This window comes from Equus asinus, unplaced genomic scaffold (assembly GCF_041296235.1).
Source record: "Equus asinus isolate D_3611 breed Donkey unplaced genomic scaffold, EquAss-T2T_v2 contig_316, whole genome shotgun sequence".
NCBI lineage: Eukaryota > Metazoa > Chordata > Mammalia > Perissodactyla > Equidae > Equus > Equus asinus.
Window position 1 is genome coordinate 432,286 of NW_027224979.1, and position 23,875 is coordinate 456,160.

The 23,875-nt window shown below is 44.6% G+C and overlaps 1 pseudogene; it reads left to right on the forward strand.

Moving 5' to 3' along the window:
• The first annotated feature begins 491 nt into the window (after window positions 1–491).
• Window positions 492–23,139, forward strand: LOC139043683 (thrombospondin type-1 domain-containing protein 1-like; annotated as a pseudogene).
• The last annotated feature ends 736 nt before the right edge of the window (window positions 23,140–23,875 follow it).

Here is a 23,875-nt window from a genome sequence, read left to right on the forward strand (position 1 = left end):
TGATTTATTGAACAACCATTTCTGGCTGCTAAGAAAACGAAGATGCACTTTACCTGAATTGCTTCCTTTTGAAACTCTTCGATGACATTTGGGAAACCAAGTTTACAACCCACCAGTTATGCACTTCAACGACTGACTTTTGTGTTACCCCAGAAGAAAATGACGCTGGGGAAGTGACTGAATTTGAACTGGTGGGAGACTGCTGGCTTGTCCTTAAAATCCAGGTCCAGCCTGCGGGCTGCGGGTGTGTGCGCGCTCGGGGCTCCGCACCCGCTTCCCGCAGGCCCTGGCCGGCCAGGAGCGTTTCCTGCCGGGTTTCCCGTCCAGCAGCGCGCTCGCCCGGCGCGGGCAGGAAAGGATGCGCAGCCCAGAGAGGGCGGGGGCAGACGTGGCCGCTCGCCAAGGTCCCCCGCCCTCCGGGTGCGGCCCTCCGGGTGCCGCCCTCCTCGCGCCTTCGGGGCGGGCCCGGGCGGGGCTGCGGGAACCCGGCGCTGCTGTCCAGGGCGCGCAGTCCTGGGACGCGGGATGCTCGACGCCCTGCCTCGCGGCCCCTGAGGCCTCCTTCCTGCCACCCTTCTCGTCGCCTCGCTCGCCCCGGCCCGGGCTGCTGCGCCCACCAGTCCCGAGAGGTAAGAAGAGCCTTCCGCGATCCGGCGGGCGCTGCTGAGCCGCGAGGGCTCCCGGTGGCTCCGCCGGGGCCCGGCAGTGCGCCCGGACCCGGCCGCCCCTTCCCTCCCCGCAGCCTGAAAGCACAGGTGGACACTCCCGTTCCCTGGACGCTCCCGGTCCCCTGCCTTCGCTTCTTAGTGCTCAGCCTCTGCCGCCGAGGAACGCGCTTGGAAAAGTGTGCCTCTCCGCATCTCGGAGTCCCGGCTTTAACGCGAGCGCGGCTCTCCCCTGGCGCAGGTGTGGCCGAGGGGCTGAGGCTGACGGTAGCGGGGTGTTGAGTCCCAGTTGGGATGCGAAGCGTTTCAGAACAAGTTTGGGTCTTTCTAAAAAGAAATCCTCTCTGAGATATAAGCATTTCAGAACAGTCCTCATTTTAAGAGGGCTTTGTGCTGGCGACGCGGGCAGGGCTGGATTTCCAAGTATGAACTTGACTTGCGGGCCTTTGGAAAGCTGAGTGGAGGTGGGGAGCGCCCAGCTTCTAGGGAAGCTGCGTCCAGCCCGGGGGACCAGGGTAGAGCCGATCGAATATATAAATAAGGCCTGTTTACACGAGCTGCTTTGGAATTAGGGATTTCCTCCTAATAAATATTATTATTAGATATATACACACACGAGCGTGTGCGTGGTTGTCAGAAGGGTCAAAAATCACTTTGCTTATTTTTATTTTCCCTTTTATTTGGTAAGTCATTGGTCCCATGGACTTTAGCGTAATTTATTTTCTTTTTCGGCAGCTGTGAAGACCCTGTAGGGGTTTCTCTTAGCTGGTTTCAGCAAAAACATGGGATCTGAGCTTGGCATGATGCTGTTAGCCATTGAGAATATTCACAACAGATACATTTAAAATTTGTCTGTAAACGTTTTTGTATGTGAATGCTATATAGAAGTATCTTAAAATGTGTATGAAATACACCTAAGTTCTTCTTTTCTCAAAATGATTCTCAAGCCAAACATAAGTAGCCAGTAGTGTATTGGGAACACGTTGGAAGAAAAGCAAGCAAGGTGTAAAAAAAGGAAAATTAAAGAAGCATGCTATCTTCTTTAAAAAGTGTAGTGCTTTTTATCCAGCCTTCCATTCCATTCTGGGGTGTTCTGTTAATATCTTCAAATTAATGGTTGAGCTGGTAAAAATTGAGCATTTATTTTCAAAAGTGAGAACATTTTAAAAAAACATCCTTATTATGATTTTCAGGTAGGCTGGTGTATTTTATAATTCCATTTCCATTCAGCTCTAAATGTAGATTATCACACAATTCTGTGTTTTACTGGTCATTTTCAAAGAAGGAAAATGTGTTATAATTGCAAAATCAGTTGTGATTAGGAGCTTCTTTAAGAAATGATTGTCATGGGGAAGCAAGCAGTTTGGGAGAAGCAAGTTCAACTTTTGGGAGCTACAGATCACCTGCTCCTCCTCTCTTTTTTTTTTTATCTTTTTTTTTTTCCTGCTTTTTCTCCCCAAGTCTCCCCAGTACATGGTTGTATATTTTAGTTGTGGGTCCTTCTAGTTGTGGCATGTGGGACGCCGCCTCAGCATGGCCTGACGAGTGGTGCCATGTCCGCCCCCAGGATCCGAACCAGAGAAACCCTCTGAAGCAGAGGGCCGCTGAAGCAGAGCTCGAAAACTTAACCACTCAGCCACAGGGCCAGCCTTGCTCCTCCTTTCTTTGGTTACTGAGGATCAGTGACTTAAAGGAAGTCTTTAAAGTGCCCTCAGCACCCACACTTGCCCAGGAGATCCAATGATGCTCACCTGCTGTCTTTGGCCAAGTTTCCCATCCCCGCTCAAGGAAAAGATTAGGTCCAATCTATGCTTAATTCCAGCAAAACTGAATTTCCTTTTTTTTGTTAGGGAGGGGAGGGAGCTCTAATCATCTGCATAATTACACTTCAAATCTCTGCTTCCCTTTGAGGAAGTCCAGTATTTCCTTTGTTCAGCTAATTTCTACTGAAAGGAACCTCCTGGGCCAGCCCTGTGGCGCAACGGTTAAATTCCCACATTCTGCTTCAGCGGCCTGGGGTTCGAGGGCCCAGAGCCCAGGTGTGGACCTACGCACCACTTGCTAAGCCATGCTGTGGCAGGTGTCCCACATATAAAATAGAGGAAGATGGTGGCAGCTGATGTTAGCTCAGGGCTAATCTTCCTCAAAAGGAAAAAAAAAGCTCGTGGAGACACACCAGTTCTCTTTCCATTGAATTTTTTATTATTTCCATCAATTCTTTACATTCCATTAATTTCTGTCTTATCTAAAGGGATGTAACATACATATATTGGAATATAATATGCTTAGTAAAAATATATTAGCTGTGCATAATGGGAATGTAAACATTAAGAAAATATACATTTGGTTATGTTTAGTAGCCCATAGTTTCCTAGACTTTGGTATGAAAAAAGTGGCACTTAAATGCCCTACATCTTATTCTATCACCTAACAGTCTGTTTATATCAAAGTGCCTCCTTCCACAAGTCATTCTGAACCACAGGCCAGCAGGGTCTTTCCTGCCCTCCTAGGTGCTTTGGGAAGATTGCCGCATGAAATCGTCTGTCTCCTGACGGATACCAGCAGCGGCAAGTATTGGAAGACTGACAGAAGATGATAATTGTTGTTTGTGTTTTCTCTTTACAGTGCCCTAAACAAGGGACTCAGGGTCACAGGGAGTTCTCATTTAATTGTAATACCCTGGGTATCTTTTCTAAAGGTCTGATAGTTTTGATGGAGCTCCTAGGCATTAAGAAATGAAGCAATCCTACTAACACACCAATTGTGTAAGAGAGACAGTGTTGGTAAGCCCATTTGTGGAAGCAAGGCAGGTCTACACAGTGCAATGAAACTTTGGCAAAAATTTAGTATATTAATCATTGTGAAATGACTAGCAGATGTATCATTTAGATTGGCTATTGGCTTTGATGAAATTAAGCAAATAATAGCAAACTCTCCATGTAAGGATGTGCTATAAAGAGAAAGACTTGCTGTCTCGCAAAGACAATCTTGGTGTTGGGCATACCTGAATGTTCTTAACAGGTGCTCTATCACGGAACAAAAGGGACATGCAGAATTACAGATCATTTCCCCGGGAAAAATTAGTGTCCTCCTTATTTTGTTTTCAGTACCAACTAGGAAATTTGACTTCTTAGAATGGTTTTATCATTTCATGATTACTATTTTATGAATCACATTGAACAGAGCCATCCATTTTTTGAGGTTCTGGTTTCAGGTGTTTTTGAAAAAAAAATTCACAATTTGGATGCGAGAAAGGACATGAGGAGACCAAAGACCTGGGATTTTGCTGATCAGAATGAAACAAATGTTGAAAGACTTTTCAAATCGCTTGTTGGTGGTGCTCTGTGATTGTGGTGAGTATTGTGAGCATACTTAATGCTATAGGTGTCAAAAAGAAACATCAGCGTGAGGTTTAGAAATGCATTGATGTCGACCCTGTGTGGAGGAGGCAAGGCAGGGTCTCCAGTGCAGTACCTTTTAGACTGTGATCCTTGCAACCCTGGGTTCTCTTAAGGGACTGCATTTTTGCCTCAAAAAATAGAGTTCATTTCTCAGTTGTATGCAACTACTGAACCAATAGATTCAACAATGTAATACTCTTTTCTTTTGATGATTTCGAAATATTTCATAGCAGTTCATCTAAGCAGTTGATGGTATGAGAGTGGAAATTGTTTTCAAATTGATGAAGAAATTATGATTCAAGAGACAGAGCATCCTGGCTCGTCTCGTATCAGTGGCATATCCACTTAGACCAGAGTGTATATTGTTCATTGTGTCCGGGGAATCTCCTTCCCTAGTCTTTTCTTTTTAAGAAGTTTAGTTAAACAAGAAGATGCTTGATTTACTGAAAACCAATCTGGGATTCATTTCTTTTAGAATCATTGATCCCTACTTAAAAACAGATTGTTCTATGTGTAACAGCCTCATACAAAAAATTATAAAAGTGTCCTTGGTTTCGAAATGGTAAATAAAGACACCAAAGTCTTCTATTTAAATAAAATCTGCTAGGATGTTTGTCATTGTTGAGAGCAAAATATCTCACTGGAATGTAAAAATAAAAGTTGAATGAGTGTAAAATAGAGCAGAACATAGAAGTTGAGTGCACAAGCTACTGAGGGAAAAGGAGATATTTTCATAGAGCTGGATTTTTTCCCTTCTTCTCTATCAATATCACTTGATGTTGATTAAATATGTTGCTACCAGTTAGTTTTTTTAAAAGAAAACATGCTTATATTGAGACATGAGTTACTTTAAATACAATAAAGGAATGGAGAGAGAAGAAATGAGAGAATAGAGAACACTCTACAATCATGCACTCCATAACGAGGTTTCAGTCAACAATGGACCACATATACGACAGCGTTCCTGTAAGGTTAGTACTATATAGCCTAGTGTGTGGGAAGCCATGCCATCTAGGTTTGTGTAAGTACACTCTATGATGTTCACACAATGATGAAATCGCCTAACACATTTCTCAGAACATATCCCCACTGTTAAGCGAGTCGTGACTGTACTGTAGTAGTCAGGATATGATACAACCAAACTGTAGTTTTCCAAATGAGAATGTATTCTTCTTTGTAAAAACAAAGGTTTTAGAGTAAAGTAGCAAGTTCTCTCTTTGCCACTGCTTGTACCCATCAACTGTATCTTTTTTCTCCATTTCCAAGTGAGCACGTGTGTCTCTTTCTTTAGCTGGCTGCCCATCAAATCAGAATCTGATCTGCCTCATTGCCAATCTCTGTCCTTGACAGTAGGCTTTCATTAGTTAGCTAAGGGGTGTATGCCTCTCGATCTTAAAATGCATCTCAGAACCATCCTGCCCCATCAGATTCAAATTAATCTGACATGTGTTCTCAGTCTTAGCTCCTTCCTTGGGCTATGGTGAGCACTGCAGTCTCTTTAGCCACCTATTCCCAAAAAGCTACCAGGTGGGCTCTGAACCAGTATCCAAGCTGCTCCAAAATCAGCTTCCTTCCTCAAACTTGAGTCATCTCCATCCAAAGGGGAGTATCCCTCAACTTCTGTACTGACTAAGTGAAAATAAAGAGCTTTATCATATTACAGTTTCCAAGCAAGTGGTGATCAAGCATTCAGGTCTGTCCAAGTTTTATGTATTTTATTTCACCTCATCTTAAATAAGAAATGGGTAAAATGCTGAACTAATTAAAAAAAAACAAACCCAAACCTTTATGTGCCCATATATTCATGTGCTGAGTCTAACAATCATTGATTGAATACATGTAAGGTATATTTAAAGACTACCAACCCAAACAACACATTGAGTCTTTTGGACATATAGGATGTGTATGTTATTATTATTAATATAATATATTGTATTATATTATGTATACATATTAAGACTAACAAATTCATACATATGTTGTTTTTCAACCAAAAGGATGCTGCAGCCCCTTAAGTCTAGAATTATTTCTTACCACAACCATGGGCCAGCTGATTATTACTTTGCCAAATTCTGTCTCCTTTGATATGTATTTGGATAAGATTCAAAATAGAAACAAGGATTCTTGTGTGTCTGTTTTCTCCACTCTCTACTTCAGCTGCTCAGATAGGTCTTTTTTAAGAAGGTATGATTGATCCTAACTGAGTGATACTTGTGGGCTAGTAGTCATCTCTTCTCTCTAGGCCAATAGGACTTACTGTAATGTCATTAAAATTGTCAAGGGCAAGCCAGGCTACTTCATAAATGGTCACTCTACCCCTTGGATGATCCTTGGAGAATAGTGTCAACATTTCTTATTCCTTTAAATACTTCTGTCTCATACAAACCAAGGGCACTGGTTCCTTTACTGGTGAAAATGCCCAAGTACTTGTCTTGAATATCAGAAAATAATAACTTTGAAGTATATTTGGGATCTTACATTTTAAATAGTCTAGAGCAGTTTATATTATATCATTTAAACCAAGCTTTCTTTCACTTCACTGTAAATCCATTTTCCCCAAATACTTAAACACCAGAATTTGATTACAGTGAGAAAAGTGAGGTGTTGGATTTTTATGTTGAGAGTCGTTACTCTTGCACTGTAGATTTTCATTGCAAATATATTACATTATTCAGTGTTGTGAGTTCAGAGTATTTATCGCTGATTAGTTACTTTAAACATAACCATGAAAGATGAAATGTAGGAACAAGCCCCTTTAGAATGGGAGCAGCACAGTGCCCAGCTCCCAGGATAAGCACTCGGCATCATTTTACATCATCCTTGGCTCAGTTCAGACTTCTCTTGTGTCTAAAATGCTGTTTTCTTCAATGGCACCAATAGTCCTGCTCAAAACACCTTTTTAAAGCCCTTTCTGACCATTTCATTTCAGTTCTTGGAGAAGCTGAATACCTCCTCTTGGGAGAGCCAGGCCATGTAGCGCTAAGCAACCACACGGTGTCTGTGGATTTCCATTATTTCGATGGTGCTAATGGGATGCTGAGGAATGTATCTGTCCTGTTGTTGGAGGCTGACACCAACCAGACTGTTACCACCAAGTACCTTCTGACCAACCAGTCCCAGGGGACGCTCGAGTTTGAGTGCTTCTACTTCAAAGAGGCTGGCAACTACTGGTTCATGATGACTCCAGAAGCAGCAGACAACAGCACTCCCATCCCCTCGTGGGAGAAAAGTGCCTTTCCCAAGGTGGAATGGCCTGTCTTTCACGTTGACTTAAATAGGACATCCAAGGCAGCAGAAGGTACCTTCCAGGTGGGCCTTTTTACCAATCAGCCACTGTGCCCGTTCCCTGTGGACAAGCCCAACATCTTGGTGGATGTCATCTTCAGCAACAGTCTTCCCGAGGCAAGAAAGAGTCAGGGACAGCCACTGGAGATAAGAACTAGCAAGAGGACAGAACTCTCTCAAGGCCAATGGGTTGAGTTTGGCTGTGCACCTGTGGGGCCTGAAGCCTATGTCACTGTGGTGCTGAAGCTGCTTGGCCGAGACTCGGTCATTACCTCCACAGGACCCATTGACCTGGCCCAGAAATTTGGATACAAACTAGTGATGGTGCCGGAACTCACATGTGAGTCTGGGGTGGAGGTGATGGTGCTGCCCCCACCATGCATCTTTGTCCAAGGAGTGGTCGCCGTCTTCAAGGAAGCCCCCAGACACCCTGGGGAAGCGATCATTCGACTGGCTGAAAACAGCCTGAACTTGGGAGAGAGGAGAACAGTATTCAACTGCACTTTGTTTGACATGGGGAGGAATAAGTACTGTTTTGACTTTGGTGTTTCCAGCGGAAGCCATTTTTCCACAAAGGAGAAGGAGTGCATGCTAATTCAGAGAAATATAGGTTGGTATTGAGATTTTAAAAAAAATTTTTAAATCAAATTGATGCCTTCATGCAATCAAAATTATGATTTTGAATTTAAGTGAACTTAATTTTCTATGAACTGTATCATAATTTTTATGGTTTATTCCTCATAATGTCCCAAACGGCATTATCATCCTTATATAAAAAGTCAAGAGTCCTGATAAACAGACCTGGCTGGCCACTCATGTAACCTCTCTAGGTCTCGGTTTCCCGATCAGTAAAGTGGACATAGTAAGAGTATCTACCTCAGAGAGTTGTGAGAATTGAATGAAGGAAATGGATACAGTTCTTAGCGTAGTGCCTGGCATATAGGAAGCACCAATAAACATTAGCTATTATTACATTATATTTTAAAAATTATATTATTATGTCACATGGCAAATCCATGGCAGGTACGATCAGAGTTCAAAGCTAAATCCCAAATCGTGTTTAGTAACTTCTGTCTTCCTTCAGCTGAGTACATCTCCTTCCTTAGAGGAAGGAAGTGTGCTTAGTGAGATTACAGGGCAAGATTTTTAAACTTCTTCAAATTCTGGATTCTTTGGGTAATGCCCTAGCTAATCACAGGAAAGGGGGTTATCACCATCCCCTCCACCCCGCATGTTCCTCTGCCTTTCTTTCCCTTTTGCTGGGTGCAGGCCTGGTCTTGGCAAGAGGCTAATCTGGCAGAGATTGCCTGGGTCACTTACATATGCTCTTACCTTCCTCCCTACTGAGCCTGTGCCCCCTCATGGCCCAAACCTGGGCCATCTTTGTAACTCCAAGTGTATTTTGCTCCAAATTCACCCACATTCTCTTTTTAGAAGACGTCCCCTTCCTTTAACTCTGTCCCTGCCCACTGGCCACTTCCCTGCTTGCACTTACCTCTCTATCTGGCCTAGATTCTGTGGCCCATCCCTTTAATCACTTTCCTACTAATACCATAAACTCCTCTGCCCTGTTGTTCTTCCGTTGCACCTGCCAGGCCACACCCCAGCTCTGCATGGATCCAGCAATCTGCCAGCCGCCCACTGTACCCAAGCTGGACGAGAAGGTCACACCCAAGTACACTGGGGCCAGTGTGGGTGGGTCATGCCTCTCCTCTCAGCTGGGTTCACCATGCCACCCAGTAAGGCACCCTGGTCGGCTCTGCTCCTGTTCCCCACAATAGCTCGTTTAGACCTCCTGCTTTCTCTTTGGACCTCACCTACTCCCTGGCTAACTCTCAGAGCTGACTTTGCCTCTGACCACACAGAGTCGCTGGAAGCCATCAGGTGTGAGCTCCCTCGCCCTCCCACTGAAATCTATGTAGACCTACAGGCATCGTCCCATCCTCTCCCCCTTCTTTGCTGTCACCGGAGGAGAGGTGTCATTCCTCTGGTACAAGGTCAACCCTCCTCTCCACTGTGGATCCCAGCCTCTCCGCTCATTTCAGGAAACTTGTGTTAATCATTATCCTCTCTCTCTCCTGTCTTTAACTGTCCCTCTTTACTGGCTCATTCCCATCAACTTTGAGATGTACTTAATTTTCTTATCTAAAAACAAAACAGACCCCGCCCCTCAACCCCTGGTTCTCCAACAATTAAGACCCTCTTTCTCTCTTCCTTTCATAGTCCAGGTTCTTGAAAAGGTTGCCTACACTTTGGGGTTCATTTCTTCACTTCACATTCACTTTTCAACCCACTCGAAACCCACACCCCTCCCTTGAAAATGGTGTCACTAAAGCAGCCAGCAGATGACTTCCAGGTCTCCAAATCCGGGGGTGCTTTTCAGACCTCCGTATCTTCATTGACCTTGATTCTGTGACCTCATACTCACCTTGTTTACCTCCTACCTCCGTGGCTGTCTCCTTTGCCTGCCAGTTCCACCACCTCCTCTCATCCCTTCAGTGTTGGACCTCTGCATTGTTTTACTCCTCACACACTTCCTAAGTGATTACTGTCCTGGCCAATGACTCCAGATTGGCGCCTCTCCCCTGCATCCAAGAGCTGCTGAATAGCTGTCACCCCTCAGATGGCTCCCAGGTACCCCAAAAGCAATGTACCTGGAATTGGATTCATCATCTTACCCCCTAATCTTGCTCCTCAGTGCTGGACTCCACCTCCCATCTCATTGTTCAAACCAGAAACCCAGGCGTCTTCCTCTTCTCCTTCAGCTCCTATGAATAATAAATCACTAAGTCCTATGGATTTTTGTCTCCTTGGGGCCTGAAGATAGTGTGTAAATAACGATTTACAGCAAATATATAATAGATGTTGCCAAAAATGATTATTTATGATTTTCATTTATCCTATTTAGTGTGAATGTTTATATTTTTCTCTGCAGAAATGTTAATGCGTTTGGTTATGGGATGCTGCCTGAGATCCCACTAGGGGAGTGTTAGTAATATACAGCACAGGCACTGTAATAACTTGAAAAAATCGAAATTGAGAAATTCTAAATTCTGAACACATCTGCCCCAAGAGTTTCAGATAGGGAGTATGGACCCTGTATCTCAAGGCCAAAAATATATATATTTGAGTTGAGAATTATTATTGATAGAGGGTATAAATTCATATTCACATATTTTTATTTTTTTACTTATTTTTTGACAAAAATTGTACATATTTAATGCATAGTTTTCTTGATATTTTAACATTTTTGGCCGTCTTTTTGTTTCTCCGAATAGATGATCTTGTTTTTCCTTCCTAATGACTAAACAGGAGCTTTTTACCAAGAATAGGAGTGCTGTCACCCCTGTCATTTTGTTCTTATTTGTAGCTGTTTGCGATAATGGTTTTATCTTTAATCCTTTGCTGAAATCGGATTAAGCCACTTGTCTACTTTGTGAGTTAGTTTACCTAAAACTAGAAAATATAATTTAAAAATCCCTGTAAGCAGACCCTTGGATGCTGTAATACTCGTCACTTCTCTGAAAGTGAATGAACCAGTAAAACCCTTTCATTCAGTGCAGCTCCCCCTCTTCCTCTGGGATCCCTTTAGGACAGCTGACGTGCTGTATGTGACCATGTGACATGATAAAGCTAACATTTATATAGTGATTACTTTGCATGAGGCACTGGTCTCAGTGCTTTATGAATATTAACCCATTTAATCTTCATAACAGCCCTATGAGTTAGGTTTATTATACTGTCAATTTTATAGGTGCAGAAGTGGAGTCACCGAAAGGTTAAGTAACTTGAACAAGGTCAATGGTGGTTAAGTGGCTAAACCACCACTGGTGGTTAGACTGGCTCGACAGTTTGCTTTTACCACTATTCTATGGTGCCTCCCATATAATCAGCTGTCAATCCATGTATTAAACAATATAAAGCTTTTAGATTAAAAAAATGTTCTAATATTTTCCTCCTCATCTCATGGGTTCGTCTTGTGCTGCCCACCCCCTTGAGCGACATACAACTCACTTTGGAGTCCACTGGCCCAGGCAGAAGCATGATTTGTCCAATATAAGTGAGCCTTGTTCTGTGCCCAGAAAATCTGAACTGCTTATCCAGGAGACTTTGCTCCTACTGCTGCTTGTAGCTACTCACTCATGTCAGTAGAATCTTCTTATAAGCATGTTTTGTTTAGTTACCTTAGTCTTTTGAGCGAAATGTCTTGCAGATGTGAATATTTCACAGGCTGCATTCCTTCAGATAGTCTTGGGGTGGAAACAATCTCCCTTCTACTATTCCAGAAAAATTTTGCTCATTCAGAATTAATATCCTCTCGAGTGGCCTGAAAGGTATTTATCCTGGCAAAACAGGTTTGTTATGGAGTGTGAACGCATGTGTGGACATCTAAACAGGACAAAACAGACAGCCTTCCATTCATAAAGTTAAGACTATTTGGAATATTGGTCATCTTGCTCTTCATTTCTAAAACATGAACTACAGTTATTTAATTACTTCCCATTTTGCCAAGTATTTCCCTCAAAGTTATTAGTAGAAATCTTCAGGGAACAGATAGAGTTACTTAAGGCATTTTTTTATTTGCCTGATTAAATTTTTCCATTGCTTTATTTTAATGTTTTCCTGTGTTTCTTATTTGATTAATTTGATCTGGAAATAAAAAGACAAAACGTAGCTTAAATGTTTGCTTATTTTCATTGTTGATTATCATATAAGCTGTGATTTCACTTTCAAGGGCAAAGGACACAACATTTCAAAATGAGATTTTTGACATTAAGATTCAAGCTTTTATTAAAACTTTCATTTTTTTCTGGCACCTACTAATGAAATTTTTGTTTTCCGTTTGACAAATGACTTTCAGTATTTAAATAAATTACATTTATGTAAAGTAAAGGCAGAGTTAAGAAAGAATAACAGAAAGATTCTCAGCTTTTGTAATTCTCCCTTTTGTGGTCTTAAATATGAGCACAAGGGAAGGATAAACTATACATTGACTTAATTTTCAATTTAGATTTCACAGTAGTGGAATTCCTAGTAGATATTTGAAAAATAAATCATAATACTTTAACTTAGAGAGACTTTATTATGAGAGTCCCAAAGCTTTGCGAGCACTGGGGGCTTAGTGTCTGGACAGCTCTGAAGCTTGAGGACAAAGCCGGCTCATTGTTCTACCCTTTGAGGAGCTGCAGTGTGATCTGGGAGGCACAGAACCGATATTGTGTTCAGTTGGACCTCTGGGTGGAACATAATTACCACACCTCAGTTGATGTGAGTCCAGGATACTGGTTTGTAATGCTCCCACTCTTGTGAAGATCCCAGAAACTTTTAATTGCTGTGAAGAACTCATATTCCATGAGTCACTCACTCCAAAGATTGCACCACTTGGCTCACCTGAGAATGTCTCTGCCCTCCACGTTCTCCTCATGTTTTCGTAGTGCTTTATATACCTTTGACTGCGGTATGAGTTTTTTTTCATAAAGGATGAAGAAGGGCTTTTATGCAGAGGTTGTTTTGGTGCCTAGTGTTGGCGTGACCTGATGGGTCTTGGGGTTGGATGGGTGCTGATAGAGTAGGCAATTAGGATTATTTTTTAAGAGGGGACTACTCAGTTATTCTATCTGGGAGTGGTTGCACCTATGCTTGGAAGAGAAGTTTGCCTTTCTCAAGCAATAATGACTGTTTGGGGAGTGTTTTTTATGTATTTTGAAGCTCTGGTCTTGTGAGGGTTGTTAAGTCTCCTCGCTGAATTGACCCTTTTATCTCTATGTATTGTCCCTCTTTATCCCTGGTAGTATTCCTTGTTCTGGCATCTACTTTGTCTGACGTTAATATAACCACTCCAGTTTTCTTTTGATTGATGTTCACAAGGTATAACTTCTTCCATCCTTTTACTTTTAACCTATTTATGTATTTGTATTTAAGGTATTTTCTTTAAACAGCATGTAGTTGGGTCATGCTTTTTTATCCAGTCTCACAATCTGTCTTTTAATTGGTGTCTTTAGATTATTTATATTTACTGTAATCATTGTATGGTTGGATTAAGATCTACCAGCTTTTTTTCTTTTTAAGATTTTATTTTTCCTTTTTCTCTCCAAAGCCCTCCGGTACATAGGTGCATATTTTAGTTGTGGGTCCTTCTAGTTGTGGCATATGTGGGACCCCGCTTTAGCATGGCTTGATGAGCAGTGCCATGTCCGTGCCCAGGATCCGAACCAGCGAAACCCTGGGCTGCCGCAGTGGAGCGTGCCAATTTAACCACTCGGCTACGGGGCCGGCCCCAAGATCTACCATATTGGTAGTTTTATATTTGTTCCATCTGTTCTTTGTTTCTTTTCCCCCTTTTTTCTGGCTTCTTTTGTATTAATTGAATATTTTTTATGGTTTACTTTAGACTGTTGGTTTATTGTTTCTACCTTAAAATGTTTTTTAGTGGTTGTCCTAGAATTTGCAATATTCATCTTTAATTGCTTTCAGTCTGCCTTCAAATAATGTTATATTGCTTCACATGTAGTGTAAGGGTCTTGTGACAGTACACTCCCAATTCATTCCTCCCATTCTCTGTGTGATTGTTGTCATACATTTTACTTTATATGCCCTATAAACACATAATACATTCCTGCTATTTTACAGTTACTTGTATAAGAGACTATCTGATATTGTCCCAGACCTCTTGTGTATTCTATTCTGTTTTGTTCACTCTTTTCTTCCTTTTTGTGTTTCAGTTTTCGTGATTTCTATTGATCTGTATTCAGAGTCACTGCTTCTTTCCTCAGCTGTGTCGTGTCTCCTGGTGAGCCTCTGGAAGGCATTCTTCATCTCTGTTAGCACGCTATTCATTTCATTCCATTTGATTCTTTTAAGCTTATGAATCTTTGATGAATTTTCCATCTGTTCATGCATCTTGCTCATGTTTTCGACTAAAGTCTTTAACATATTAATTATAGTTATTTTAACTTCTCTCTTTGATAGTTCCAATATCTGGGTCACATCTGAGTCTGGTTCTCTTGATTACTTTGTCTCTAGATGGTTTATGGTTTTTTTCTCGCTTCTTTGTGTATCTCACAATTTTTGTTTGAAAGCTGGACATCTTTTTTAGAATTGTAGACACCGACAGATAGTATTTATGCCTGGAAATGGGCATACCCTGTTTTTGCTAGGCCTTTAGTGTGGGGATTGGGTCAATGTGGTAAGGAATTGGGGCTGTTTGGGCTTTTGCTGTTGCTATGGCTACCTTCAGTGCATGACAGAGTTCAAAATTTTCTAATGTTACTTTGTGATTAGGGTAGGAGTTGGGTTGCCAGAGGGTTTTTCTCCATGCTTCTGTTGCACCCTCAGCTTTAGGCTTGAGCCTGTACATCAGAGAGGTTTTCCTGTCACTCTTGCCCCTGCCTCAGCAGTAGACTGTTGTTACTTGATACGTGGTAATTGCTGGCCTGGTGCAGCATGGGGGTCGGGCAATGGGTGTGGGAGAGCATCCTCTTGTTCCAGTTCAGCCTTAGTCTCAGGCAAGTGCTGTGCCCCAAAGTCTCAGTGATGGGGCCTTCCTGATGATCCTGCCCCTCCCCAGTGCTAGAAGCTCTCTCATAGTCTGGGCCCAGGATATTGTCTGCTCCTTTCCAGGGTGAAGGATTTTCTTCCTTCTCCATTCCGTAGTGGCACTGAGTTTCAACCGGTGCTCTTAGAGTTACAAGGTTTGCTGCCTTGTCCCCAGTGGTCGAGGCTTTTGTTGATAGAGCAGATGTGGAGGAGGGTCTGGGTGAGGTCTGTGTCTTTCCCACAGCGCTGCTCCTTCCCTGCTTGGGCTTCCATCACAAGGGAGGCTTTCTCTGCTCTCAGTCCTTGTGAGCATCTGCTGAGATCCGGGAAGAGCCTGCAAATGGGTACAAATTCCCCCTGCATATGTGGCTCCCAGGGGTCCTATATTCCCATGCTAGCCCATACTAGGCCTCTAGCAGTTCATTACATTTTTAGATGACTTCTCACCAGCTTATATGAGGCCTGGTGTCTGCCCCAGGTAAGCAGTGTTTGCATCCTGTCTTTCCTTATATTCCAGGCTAGTTGGTGGCCCTGTGATCTTACCTCTGTGGGGTTCTAGGAAGGTTAGTGTTTTGTAGATTATATAGCCTTTCTTTGTTTTAAGGGTAGGAGCAACACTCTTTTCCAGCTTTTTCACATCTTTAGGAATGTTTTTATTTACTGACTTTTCAAGACCTGAGATTTGAGTTGGCTGCTTCATTTGGGTACAGTTAAAGTCTGATTCTCAAATGAACTAGCATTAAAAGCATGGCTAATGTCCTTGCAGAAACTTGGGGACTGTGGCAGCCGTGGAGCCAGTGTAGTGTCACGTGTGGGGATGGTGTCAGAGAGCGTCGCCGCGTGTGCCTGACTTCCTTCCGCTCCAGACCTGGCTGCCCCGGAATGTCCTCGGAGACCTCCCTGTGTTCCCTGGAGGAGTGTGCTGGTAGGTATTCTGCCTTCAGGAGTCTCTCCTCAGAGCCTCCATCTGAGAGATTCTTGAACCCAAGCTGCCTGAAAGTCACCAGTCTGAGTTCGGGGGTGGACTCATTAACGTTCTCTTATTGCTGTTGGCTGTACTAACCCTGTATTCCTTAGTGTGTCTATGACTGGGAGTAACTGGCCAGTGGGATGACAGGGCATTTACCACTGTGGAAGATCAGGAAATGACACGGAAATCTATCTAACTTAAAACTTCAGATATATTAAATAATTTTTAAAAATACAAAAATGGGTGGGATGATCATTTCTTCCCAAGAGCTTTTTTGTTTTGTTACTTCTCCCCACCAAAACTGTGGGAAAACATTCAAAAAGTTTTCTTCTCCTTATCATCCCAGAGAAGCCCTAGGGGACCACACAGACGGTTATTTGTCAGAACGAGGCAAGACAGCTTGTCTTGTCCCTTGAATGGCTCTACATGTATTCCATACCACCCCTACCCAGGAGGAGAAGGTGGGGAGATTTCTTCTTTCCTTCACCTGGAGACTGACCTTTCCTTAATCGTCTAAGCATCTTGAAGGTACACACTGGTAGATGCTCAATAAGTGATGTGTATGGTCCATAGATGTGATGCTCACATGACTTAGTTAGCTGCATCCCATTCATTTGGCATAGGTTATAGTAATAAAGGCTCCTTGCTCGTCCCACACACCATCCCACCTTCTGATATACAATCAGCCCTCCACTTAGTTGGCTGGCCTTTGCTCTGGTCCCAACTCTCAGATAAAGTCATTCTGTCAAGTCCTGCCTTCTTCCACTGTCCAGTTCCAGGTTAAAAAACCATCCCTAGTTCCTTTTCCCTTTGGGATAGGGAGAAGTTAGGTGTTTTTCTGTGTTTGGCTCCCAACACAACTTTTGGCTAAAGAGCACCTTTTAGCCAAAACCACAGGCATCTGGCTACATCCTGGCCAGTGTCCCGGCCTGTGGCCTTAGAAAATCATTGTTGCTGTCTCGTCTTTCCAACCAATACTGTAGGCTTTGTTCTCTTTATTCTAGCATCCTGAGGATATCCTCACTTCTGGGTTTTCCTATTACAGCCTCAGGCCCAGGCTCTTCTCCTAGCCCTCACCCTGCCCCTCTTCTTTCATAAGCCCTGGGCCCCACCCTGAATTGTTCTTTCTCCAGTTGTGTCTCATGCTGTTGTCTAAGGCTCTCTTCTCTGTCTGCTCTTTTCAAGTCCTCTTCACTTTCCACAGCTCCTTCCTTGTGTATAACTTCCTCCACATATGCCTGCTCCTCTCAATTCTGGGAGAACAGAATCGGGTTAAGATATTCCATGTAGAGTTCCATAATACTAAGATGAACTTAAAATTAATTGCCACTGGCTTCTACTGCACCCTTGGAAGTGACAGCAGTGTCAACCATTTATTGACCATCTGCTATGTGCCAGCACTTTAAATACATTAGCTCACTTACAGCTCACAATAATTCTATGAGGTAAGGATTATTATGTTGGGCTCAAATCTTGAGAGCTTGCTGCCTGCCAGGCATTTTTCTAAGTGCCTTGCACATATGAAGTAGGTACATCATGATCTCCACATACAGATGAGGACTCGGAGGCCCAGAGAGGGTAAGTGACCTGCCCGAGACCATAAAGCTAGAAAGCAGGGACCTAGATATGACACCTATCTACTAAGCTACCTATCTTGAATAATTGCCTTAATATACAAGCCAGTCTAGCTTTCTAGAAGCACCGACAGCCTGGAATTTGCAATCATTTTTAGGATATGTGGTATTATTTCATGTTCTGGCATCTCAACTCTTTAATTCCAGGCGGGAACTAGAAATTTGTACATTATAAATTAGTGAAAAGGGTAAGTGCTGCAGGTACCCTACTTCTACTCTAAGTGGTCCTCAGTTAAATGCTTACATTGGTAAAAATGGTCATTTCTTCCAAGTGTTCTCTTTTTCCTATTCAACCTATTTTCCACTCTTTGGAAATGTAAAGATCTGTTTGCAGGCTGCTTAGCATCAGGAAATCTCCATCACTTTTGGTGAAGGGGGAAAGGCTAGATGAGGCAGAGATGGGCGAGGTCCGCAGCTTTTGGGCTTTCCTCCAGCCATAGTTTTGCAGGGAACCAGCCAGAGTCAGAGATGACAGCTAAGTAAGGGGTTCCATAATGTACCGGAGCAATGCTGCTACCCACTGACCTAAGCAGCCACTGCAGATGGAAGAAGTGATGAGTCAGCAATCAAGTCTGTCATCATTCAACTATTTTCACTTGGTTGAGAGTTTAGAGTTTTGTTTGGCTTTGAAAGGCTATTTTTGTGCCAAAGTCTGAGGGTAGTTCTGTATTAATTTGGTCCATCTTGTTCAATACAAGAGTGGGAGGATCCAATAGCCCTTGTACCCACGTTCTGTCTGGTGGGATATTGATCATTTTGCAGTTACCTTTTTAATAATGAATCAATTAATTAATCTAACATTTATTGAGTATCAACTATGTGCAAGTTACTGTGACTGGGTTGGGAATATATGGATAAGACATGTCCCTGTCTGGAAGGGGCTTATGATATAGTAGCTCAGCAGACATATAAACAGGCACAATACACAGTACAATAGAGAGCCTACAATGATGAAGGTATCCACAGCTTGCTATGGATGCTTACAGGGGTGATAACGTATGCTGGGAACACCTCCATTCTTGGAGGAGGTGATGATTGAACTGAAGTTTGAAAGCTGAGTAGGTGTCACCAGGTGAAATACGTGAGAAGGGAAATTTTAGCAAAGGGGGCAATGGAAGAAAGTGGCACATTAAGAGACCCAGAGGATGGAAAATGGTTTCATGTGGCTAGAGGATAGTGTGTCAGGAGGGAGTGGTAAAAACGAGGCTGGACAGGTAGGCAGGAGACAGATTCTGAGGGGCTGTGAAGGTTTGGACCTGTATTCTAGAGAGATCTCTCGGCTGTAGTGTGGAATATAAATCAGAAGGGGTAGGGGTGGCAGCAGAAAGGCCTGTTAAGAGTTCTTCACTAACCCAGGTAAGAAATGAAGCACTGGCAGTGGGGATGCAGAGGAGAGAGGGATTCCAAGACTCCGATGTGGTGAGTGATGGAGAGGGAAGCATCAGGGATGAAACCCAGGATTCTGGTACTGGCAACTGCATGGACAGCAGGGCCATGCCGTTGAGATTGGACATATCGTACTGGGGGGTTTTGGGGGGAGGAGGATGAGTCTTGGGCATGTGGAGGTGAAGGTGTCTGGGATGCTGATGCAGAGAGCAGAGCTATTGCAGCCAGGATGAGATCTAGATCTCCCTGGCTCCAAAGTTCATGTTCTTCTCTCCAGTTAGTTAAGTGAATGTTATCATTGAAACCAAGAAGAGAAAAACTCACAGGAAGTGTCAAGACAGTAACCAGTGCTGCAGCAGTCAAGGAATATCAGGACAGAGCGCCTTTGCATTTGTCGTTTGGCTATTAGATCATTAATGACCTCGACAGGACCCGTTTCATTGGAATCCTGGGGACAGGTTGCAGGAGCCAGAGGCGACGATGTGGAAGCAGTAAGTCAGCAAATGTGGACTCCTCTTTCTGTAAGCTTGGCTGGGAATACCAGGAGCAAGATACAGCTATGGCAGTAGTGAGAGGGTTCTAGAAAGGTCTTTACAAAGTGAGAAGAGCTTGAGCATGTTTCTGTGGAGCTGCACAAAGGAGAAGCTGGAGATAATTGGTACCAAGGGACGATCCCCCTGGAGAAGGGTGGCCTAGAGAGTACTGGGCGGACTTGCTTTATAAGAAGAGACTTCTCCCACTAATTCCATAGAGAAAGAGGTAAATAGAGATGTGCCTGCTGCTAAGTTTATGGGGGAGGAGAGGATGGCAGAAGAAGTTGGGAATGTACTTGCCTGATGGTGTCTATTTTTGTGACCTAGCAGACTGCCAAGGAAGGGGATTAGGTGGGGGCGTGAGGAAAGTGGTGAAACTTTGAGGCAGTTGTATTGGAATGGAAGATGGAAGAGAGAATTGCTTAGGGAGCCATGGACGGAGTTATGGGCAGCCGAGGTTGGGAGCTGTCAGTGCGTAGAGGCACTGGCCTGCATGGGTGCATTATTTTCTCCACCAGAGCTCAGGGCCTGGGTGCAGCAGCTGAGAATCTGCTGGGATTCCCACACCCACATTCCTGGATTTATCTAGGGATGGACTTTTTCTGCAGAGCAGGGAAAGGGCTATAGCTCAGTATTAGTGGCCAGAGAGTTGAGGTTTTGGCAGGAGAATGGTTTAAGTGATGGATCATGGGTGTAGGGAGAGAAGTGAGGCCAGGAGGTGGCTGGCAGATTGGGAGAAAATGCAAGGGTTGGGGAATCTGAAGTTGCAGTGAGGTTGAATACCCAGTGTAGTAATCATGAGTGAAGGAGAGGGGAGGATACAGCCAGAAAGTGGGCTGTGAAGTTCAAGATTTCAGAAGAGGAGCAGCTGCAGACAACGGAAAGGTATGACATGCTGGATGGACACTGAAGCACTGGGACTCCAGTAGGACTCAAGTACTAGTGACTGATGGCTGCCACGAGGTTGGCAGATAACAGAGTTGAAGGAGGAGTCGGGGGCGGTTTGGGTGGATGGCACGGGCATCAAAAGAGTAGAAGTTTTATACAGAGGTGAAAGAGTTGGTTGAAAATGGCAGTCAGGAATGAGGAGACAGGATACACCCTACTTCTGGCCCTGTTTGCTTATAAAGTATGTGTCACAGCTTCCACCCAAGAGGGTGGGCAGGGGGAAGCTGTGTCCTGCAGGATATTCAGTCTTCAGGTAAGGCAAGGAGGCAAAGGGAGTGTTTGGTGGAGAGATTCCGGATGTGGAGGAGGTTGGTTACCACAGGGTACAGTAGAAAGGAGAGGAGAGAGTGGGAGAGTGTGGGTCTAGCAGATGACGCAGAGAGCTGGTGGTGATAAGAGAGTAGGCAAGAAGAGAGAGGACAGGTGACTGGAAGGGCTTGAATGGAGGACAGTGACCACGGAGGAAAGGGAGATGAGGCCTGGTGGCATTAGGTGGTCTCAGGTTCCCAGGTGTTTCGGTGGCAGTACAGCCTGAGGCCCCGCTGGCCTCTGAGCCTTGCTGAAACATTTTGATGACTGTGGGACAAACCAGTTTGAGAGAGCAGAGAAGAAGAGGAAAACTCAAGGCCACTTGGAAGGGAGGAAGGGAAGTGGACAGCTAAAAATAGAGGAATGAGAAAGCAGAGGCTTCAACATTTAGGAAAGACAGTTCCTGGGTATTAGAAGGGAGGAATGAATTCTGTTGTATTACCGAAGATCTTCTTTCACCTATCAATTTCTCTCGAGATGTGCAAATTTAGGTACAACCTACCTAAATTATTTTGCATTTCAAGTTTTATACTTGGTAGGAATTTTCCAACGTGCATCTCAAAGGTACATTTAACTACAGATATCCCATGTTTACATCATTGTAAGCAAAAACCTGGATTTTACCTTGAAACTTTCCTCATGCTACTTCTTTGTGAAAAATGTGAGACAAGCGTCAGCAGGAGCCCCCGAGTCCAGGAATCACCTTAAGTGTGGCTTATCTGGTCACCTCACTTACATGGGTCTCTGTTTCTTAGTTTGGCTTAAGCTGCCAGCAGAGATGCAGATGTGGGACCAGAAATCTTTGTTCTTAGAAAAGCCTCTCAGAGACCTGAAAACCACCAGAGAAAACACTACTAGAGAATACATTTGTTCTTCCCTTTTTTGTAGCTTTCCGGCCATCCAGCCCGTCTCCTCTTCAGCCGCAGGGCCCGGTGAAGTCCAACAACATCGTGACGGTCACTGGGATTTCGCTGTGCTTGTTCATCATCGTGGCCACCGTCCTCATCACGCTGTGGAGGAAGTTCGGCCGCCCCCCCAAGTGCAGCACCCCCGCTCGGCACAACTCCCTCCACTCGCCCAGCTTCCGGAAGAACTCAGATGAGGAGAACATCTGCGAGCTGAGCGAGCAGCGCGGGAGCTTCTCGGATGGGGGTGACGGGCCTGTGGGGGGCCCGGGGGACATGGGCATCCCTCTGACCTACAGGCGCAGCGTGCCGGCCACTCCCGAGGACGACGCTTCCCGGCAGTGACAGCTTCCAGTCCAACGCGCAGAAGATAATCCCACCGCTGTTCAGCTACCGCCTTGCCCAGCAGCAGCTGAAGGAGATGAAAAAGAAAGGCCTGACAGAAACCACCAAGGTGTACCACGTGTCTCAGAGCCCCCTGACAGACACGGCCATCGACGCCGCCGCCGCCGTCTCCCCCTTAGACTTGGAGAACCCGGAAGAAGCTGCCGCAAACAAGTTCAGGATCAAATCCCCGTTTCTGGACCAGCCCGCGGTCAGCGCCGGGGAGAGGCCTCCCTCCAGGCTGGATGTCGGGGTCTCGCAGGCCACTTGTGCCGTGAGCCCCAGCCAGACCGTGATCCGCAAATCCCAGATGAGGCACGTGGGCAGCAGAGGGGGGCTGTCAGAGCGGAGCCACCCCAGGAGTTCCCACTTCCGGAGGACAGCCAGTTTCCACGAGACCAAGCAGGCGCGGCCCTTCAGGGAGAGGAGCATGTCTACCCTGACCCCACGGCAGGCCCCCGCCTACAGTTCTAGGACGCGGACCTGGGACCAGGCAGAAGACAGGTTCAGGCCTCAGAGTCGGGGTGCTGCCGCGCTTCCTGAGAAACTGGACCATTTCCAAGGGGCAGGTGGAACCGCTGGTCCACTAAGCCCCCTCCCTAAATCCTACACCTTGGGGCAGCCCACCAGGAAGCCAGACCTAGGGGATCGTCAGGCGGGATTGGTGGCAGGAGGCGAGAGAACAGAGCCTCACAGAGCTCGGCGGGGACCGTCCCCCAGTCACAGGAGTATCTCAAGGAAGCAGCCCTCCCCCACTGCCCCCAAAGATAGCTACCAGAGGGTCAGTCCTCTGAGCCCTTCTCAATGTCGGAAAGACAAGTGCCAGAGCTTCCCGGCGCACCCCGAGTTCGCCTTCTACGACAATACATCATTCGGCCTCACTGAAGCCGAGCAGAGGATGCTGGACCTCCCGGGATATTTTGGGTCAAATGAAGAGGATGAAACCACAAGTACTCTTAGCGTGGAGAAGCTGGTCATCTAGACCAAGAGTCAGCCTGAGACTTGACACAACTGGGGTCCTTTGCTCAGGTTGTGGTACCAGCTGCTCACATTGTTGTGCGGACTGTTTTGTATAACTGTTTGTGCAGGAGGACAGAATGTGGGGAGGAAGTAACTCACACAGACCAGCATGTGTGTGTGCACCTGTGTTTGAATTTATAAGGAAGAAGTTATTTATCCTGAACCTTTCCCTTTGTAATCCTATTTCTATTGGTTTATTCCTAATAACAATGATAATAGAATTTAAACAAGAGTGAAATAGGGCTTGGTGTCTCATGTGGATGTGAAAGATGACAAGATGTGACTTGTGAGGATGAAATGCTTTGAAAAGTTCATTTGCCAATTCCAACCTGAAACAGAAATCTGGGAGTCTCAACTATAAAAGGGCTGGAACAAAGCAAACTTGCTAATACAACCCTGAATGGTAATTTATTAAGTTGTAAATGCATAAGAATTTGACACCTACAGGGGCAGTATTGAACCAGTTTCATATTTGGCTGATGAAGTCACTTATGACTACCATGCACCTAGGAATGGTGATACCACAAGATATCCTAGAAGAACTTTCAGGCCAGAGTTTGGTGATATCTTACTGTTTTTTATGCAAGGAAGAGCCCTGGTATGTGACACAAAATTATGTGAGTTAATTCTGCTTTGGGGAAATCACATAAGAAGCTGATTTTTCAGGTAGTGAGTCAAATGAAGACCTATCCATCCATCCATCATTGTTTTGAGCAAAAAAGTAGACAGTTTTGAAAGCAAGGTGTTGTCTTCTGAGAAAGCACCAACTGGAGTGGGTAGTGGGTGTTGGCCAGGACACTGCCCGACATCAAGATGCTGACTTTGTGTTCCTGGACCAAATTGGCAGCAGGGACCCCAGGGGGTGCCATTCTGAAACTGGTGTGTGTATGTTTCTAAAG